Source organism: Ranitomeya imitator, chromosome 2 (genome assembly GCF_032444005.1).
Source record: "Ranitomeya imitator isolate aRanImi1 chromosome 2, aRanImi1.pri, whole genome shotgun sequence".
In the NCBI taxonomy this organism is placed as follows: Eukaryota; Metazoa; Chordata; class Amphibia; order Anura; family Dendrobatidae; genus Ranitomeya; species Ranitomeya imitator.
The window spans coordinates 418,810,655-418,816,347 of record NC_091283.1 but is presented as its reverse complement, the minus strand read 5'-3'; the positions used below and the strand labels follow the sequence as shown (position 1 = coordinate 418,816,347).

General features: G+C 39.4%; 1 pseudogene; it reads left to right on the top strand.

Moving 5' to 3' along the window:
* The first annotated feature begins 1,059 nt into the window (after positions 1-1,059).
* On the top strand, positions 1,060-1,199 carry LOC138668295 (U2 spliceosomal RNA; annotated as a pseudogene).
* The last annotated feature ends 4,494 nt before the right edge of the window (positions 1,200-5,693 follow it).

Sequence of the window (5,693 nt, the reverse complement as noted above, 5' to 3'; positions counted from 1 at the left end):
CCCAGATGCAGCGGCCATGACGGTAGTACATGGCTGCCGGACCTGGATAAAACTGTGAAACTGCTACTACTTGCAATGATCTCAGTGCCAATCCTAAGTAGTAAACTGGTGTGATGTCACTGTGTTGCAGTGTGACACACGCATCAGAAGAGGCACTAATAGGAATTTTGCAATGGTCTGGCGGCAACGGACTAGGCCATTAGTCCATGGTTTTGCAAATTACTTTTTGTCCATTCTAGTATTCATTTAGCTTTTCCAGAAACAGATCCAATTAAAAAAGTTTTTTTTACCGTAATTTTCTTTTACAAAATTCATCTATCAAGTGAAAAAAAAACAAACGCATACAAGAACAGGCAGTTTATGCCCAGCCGCATTTATTTTCAGAGGCTTAGGATGCTTGTGAGTAATCCTATTGAAGCACTCTGCATTCAATCTCTTATTTAAAATAGAGAACGGCTCTCAGCCGCGTAACAGGTATACCGTAAATGCAATGTCAAGTGTCCAGCATATGGGAATATTTACATATTAGTCTTATACTATTTAATTGATAGCACATTGCTTTTCAGAAGTAAAATCAATATAGATATTGTAATAATTTAAAAAAAAATAGCCATTTAGTTCTAAAAATGTTTTAAAAAAATCCCAAGAATCATCTCCCAACTCCAAGAAATGGTAGGAGTGGTATGGTAGAATTGAAAGAAAAGAGCAGAACATGTTTTTTACCTCAGATAAAAGTGAATGCAACGTCACTTATTTAAAACAAAATACCGACTATATATATATGTATAAAAATTAGGGCAGTACTCAAGTCAGATGGAGAGAAAACAAATTTTAAAATCAGCTGGTGCAATGTTTTGGCTCAAAATATAAGAACCTTTCTCAAACTATTGTGAGCCAAAATGTTGCATGGGCTGATTCAAATCAGGTTTCTCACCATCTGAGTTTGGAGTGCTGCCTCACTTCGTATATGTATACAAGAGATTATGGTCATTACTTTGGGGGGTTTGCACCCATTTTTGGATAAAAGTGCTGCTTTTTTCTATTTCTCTTTTTTTCATAATAATTTTTAATTTCTGTTTATCAATTATTCTACATATATTTAATGGATTTTTAGAACAGGGATATGGAAAAAGAGCTTGCTCTGTCCACTCGACGCATTGACTTGGTATTGCAGTACCTCCAGGACCGTTGTACCCCTTTCTTAATCTGGTTTACGAAAACCAGAACTCGGCTCAACACAAACACACACAGTCATGGTTTTACCATGGCAAAGAGGGGCCAGAAGACCACAGCGTCTGATTTCACACACTCCTGCACTGATCAGTCGCACTTCTCCTTCATATTACACAGTGCAGGTTTCTATTAGCAATGCAGGGGTTAATCTGTTTAGTTTAGAATCTCTGTAGCTTTCCAGCTTGGATCTCAGCTGTTCAGTGTTGACCACTCCCCTCTCGTATTTATACTGACCTCAGGCAATCTGGATTGTCGTTGTTAAGTCATGTACTACCTGGTGAAGAGTGGATAAGTAGGTTGTTCCTAGAAGTGTTTTGAAGGTATTTATCTTATAGGCCGGCGTCACACTAGCGAGTTTTACGGACGTATGAGCGCATAAAATACGTCCGTAAAACACGCCTAACAAACGTCCCAATTATTCTCTATGCCCCTGCTCCTATCTGCCGTATTTTACTGATAAGTATTATACGGCTTTCTACAGCCATAGAAAATCGCAGCATGCTGCGTTTGTCACCGTATTGCGCAAAAAAAAGCAAATGAAAGTCTATGGAAGCCCCAAAAATACGGATTACACATGGACCAGCAGTGTGACTTGCGAGAAATACGCAGCGGTGTTAGAGAGAAAAGCCGGCAATTCAGTGCGGTGTACAGTAAAATCACACTGACAGCTTACAATAGAATAGGTAGAATAAATGTGTACACATAAAATAGGTATATATATATATATATATATATATATATACACAGGTCCTTCTCAAAACATTAGCATATAGTGTTAAATTTAATTATTTACCATAATGTAATGATTACAATTAAACTTTCATATATTATATATTCATTATCCACCAACTGAAATTTGTCAGGTCTTTTATTGTTTTAATACTGATGATTTTGGCATACAACTCCTGATAACCCAAAAAACCTGTCTCAATAAATTAGCATATCAAGAAAAGGTTCTCTAAACGACCTATTACCCTAATCTTCTGAATCAACTAATTAACTCTAAACACATGCAAAAGATACCTGAGGCTTTTATAAACTCCCTGCCTGGTTCATTACTCAAAACCCCCATCATGGGTAAGACTAGCGACCTGACAGATGTCAAGAAGGCCATCATTGACACCCTCAAGCAAGAGGGTAAGACCCAGAAAGAAATTTCTCAACAAATAGGCTGTTCCCAGAGTGCTGTATCAAGGCACCTCAATGGTAAGCCTGTTGGAAGGAAACAATGTGGCAGAAAACGCTGTACAACGAGAAGAGGAGACCGGACCCTGAGGAAGATTGTGGAGAAGGACCGATTCCAGACCTTGGGGAACCTGAGGAAGCAGTGGACTGAGTCTGGTGTGGAAACATCCAGAGCCACCGTGCACAGGCGTGTGCAGGAAATGGGCTACAGGTGCCGCATTCCCCAGGTAAAGCCACTTTTGAACCATAAACAGCGGCAGAGGCGCCTGACCTGGGCTACAGAGAAGCAGCACTGGACTGTTGCTAAGTGGTCCCAAGTACTTTTTTCTGAGGAAAGCAAATTTTGCATGTCATTCGGAAATCAAGGTGCCAGAGTCTGGAGGAAGACTGGGGAGAAGGAAATGCCAAAATGCCTGAAGTCCAGTGTCAAGTACCCACAGTCAGTGATGGTGTGGGGTGCCATGTCAGCTGCTGGTGTTGGTCCACTGTGTTTCATCAAGGGCAGGGTCAATGCAGCTAGCTATCAGGAGATTTTGGAGCACTTCATGCTTCCATCGGCTGAAATGCTTTATGGAGATGAAGATTTCATTTTTCAGCACGACCTGGCACCTGCTCACAGTGCCAAAACCACTGGTAAATGGTTTACTGACCATGGTATTACTGTGCTCAATTGGCCTGCCAACTCTCCTGACCTGAACCCCATAGAGAATCTGTGGGATATTGTGAAGAGAAAGTTGAGAGACGCAAGACCCAACACTCTGGATGAGCTTAAGGCCGCTATTGAAGCATCCTGGGCCTCCATAACATCTCAGCAGTGTCACAGGCTGATTGCCTCCATGCCACGCCGCATTGAAGCAGTCATTTCTGCCAAAGGATTCCCGACCAAGTATTGAGTGCATAACTGAACATTATTATTTGATGGTTTTTTTGTTTGCTATTAAAAAACACTTTTATTTGATTGGATGGGTGAAATATGCTAATTTACTGAGACAGTTTTTTTTGGTTATCAGGAGTTGTATGCCAAAATCATCAGTATTAAAACAATAAAAGACCTGACAAATTTCAGTTGGTGGATAATGAATATATAATATATGAAAGTTTAATTGTAATCATTACATTATGGTAAATAATGAAATTTAACACTATATGCTAATTTTTTGAGAAGGACCTGTATATATATATATATATATATATATATATATATATATGTCAGTGAGACACATATATGTATATATATTATTACTTCATACAGCGCGAGATAGCTTTAAAGCCGGTAATTCAATTGCCGGCTTTTGTCATCTCCTTCCTAAACCCGACATGATATGAGACATGGTTACATACAGTAAACCATCTCATATCACCTTTTTTTTGCATATTCCACACTACTGTTAGTAGTGTGTATATGCAAAATTTGGCCGTTCTATTAAAATAAAGGGTTAAATGGCGGAAAAAATTGGCGTGGGCTCCTGCACAATTTTCTCCGCCAGAGTAGTAAAGCCAGTGACTGAGGGCAGATATTAATAGCCTGGAGAGGGTCCACGGTTATTGCCCCCCCCCTGGCTAAAAACATCTGCCCCCAGCCACCCTAGAAAAGGCACATCTGGAAGATGCGCCTATTCTGGCACTTGGCCACTCTCTTCCCATTCCCGTGTAGCGGTGGGATATGGCGTAATGAAGGGTTAATGCCACCTTGCTATTGTAAGGTGACATTAAGCCAAATTAATAATGGAGAGGCGTCAATTATGACACCTATCCATTATTAATCCAATACTAGTAAAGGGTTAAAAAACACACACACATTATTAAAATTTTTTTTAATGAAATAAAAACAAAGGTTGTTGTAATAATTTATTCTACGCTCAATCCATCTGAAGACCCTCGCTCTGTAACAAAGTAAAAATAATAAACCAACAATATACATACCTTCCGAAGATCTGTAAGGTCCCACGATGTAAATCCATCTGAAGGGGTTAAAACATTTTGTAGCCAGGAGCTCTGTTAACCCCTTTACCCCCAAGGGTGGTTTGCACGTTAATGACTGGGCCAATTTTTACAATTCTGACCACTGTCCCTTTATGAGGTTATAACTCTGGAACGCTTCAACGGATCCCAGTGAATCTGACACGGTTTTCTCGTGACATATTGTACTTCATGACAATGGTAAAAATTCTTTGATAGTACCTGTGTTTGTGAAAAAAACGGAAATTTGGCGAAAATTATGAAAATTTCGCAATTTTCCAACTTTGAATTTTTATGCAATTAAATCACAGAGATATGTCACACAAAATACTTAATAAGTAACATTTCCCACATGTCTACTTTACATCAGCACAATTTTGGAACCGAAATTTTTTTTTTGTTAGGGAGTTATAAGGGTGAAAAGTTGACCAGCAATTTCTCATTTCTACAACACCATTTTTTTTAGGGACCACATCTCATTTTAAGTCATTTTGAGGGGTCTATATGATAGAAAATACCCAAGTGTGACACCATTCTAAAAACTGCACCCCTCAAGGTGCTCAAAACCACATTCAAGAAGTTTATTAACCCTTCTGGTGCTTCACAGGAATTTTTTGAATGTTTAAATAAAAATGAACATTTAACTTTTTTTCACAAAAAAATTAATTCAGCTCCAATTTGTTTTATTTTACCAAGGGTAACAGGAGAAAATGGACCCCAAACGTTGTTGTACAATTTGTCCTGAGTACACCGATACCCCATATGTGGGGGTAAACCACTGTTTGGGCGCATGGCACAGCTGGGAAGCGAAGGAGCGCCATTTGACTTTTCAATGCAAAATTGACTGGAATTGAGATGGGACGCCATGTTTCGTTTGGAGAGCCCCTGATGTGCCTAAACATTGAAACCCCCCACAAGTGACACCATTTTGGAAAGTAGACCCCCTAAGAAACTTATCTAGAGGTGTGGTGAGCACTTTGACCCACCCAGTGCTTCACATAAGTTTATAATTCAAAACCGTAAAAATAAAAAATCATATTTTTTCACAAAAATTATCTTTTCACCCACACAATTTCTTATTTTTCCAAGGGTAAGAGAAGAAATTGGACCCCAAAAGTTGTTGTACAATTTGTCCTGAGTACGCGGATACCCCATATGTGGGGGTAAACCACTGTTTGGGCGGATGGGAGAGCTCGGAAAGGAAGGAGCGCCGTTTGACTTTTCAATGCAAAATTGACAGGAATTGAGATGAGACGCCATGTTGCGTTTGCAGAGCCCCTAATGTACCTAAATAGTAGAAACCCCTCACAAGTGAC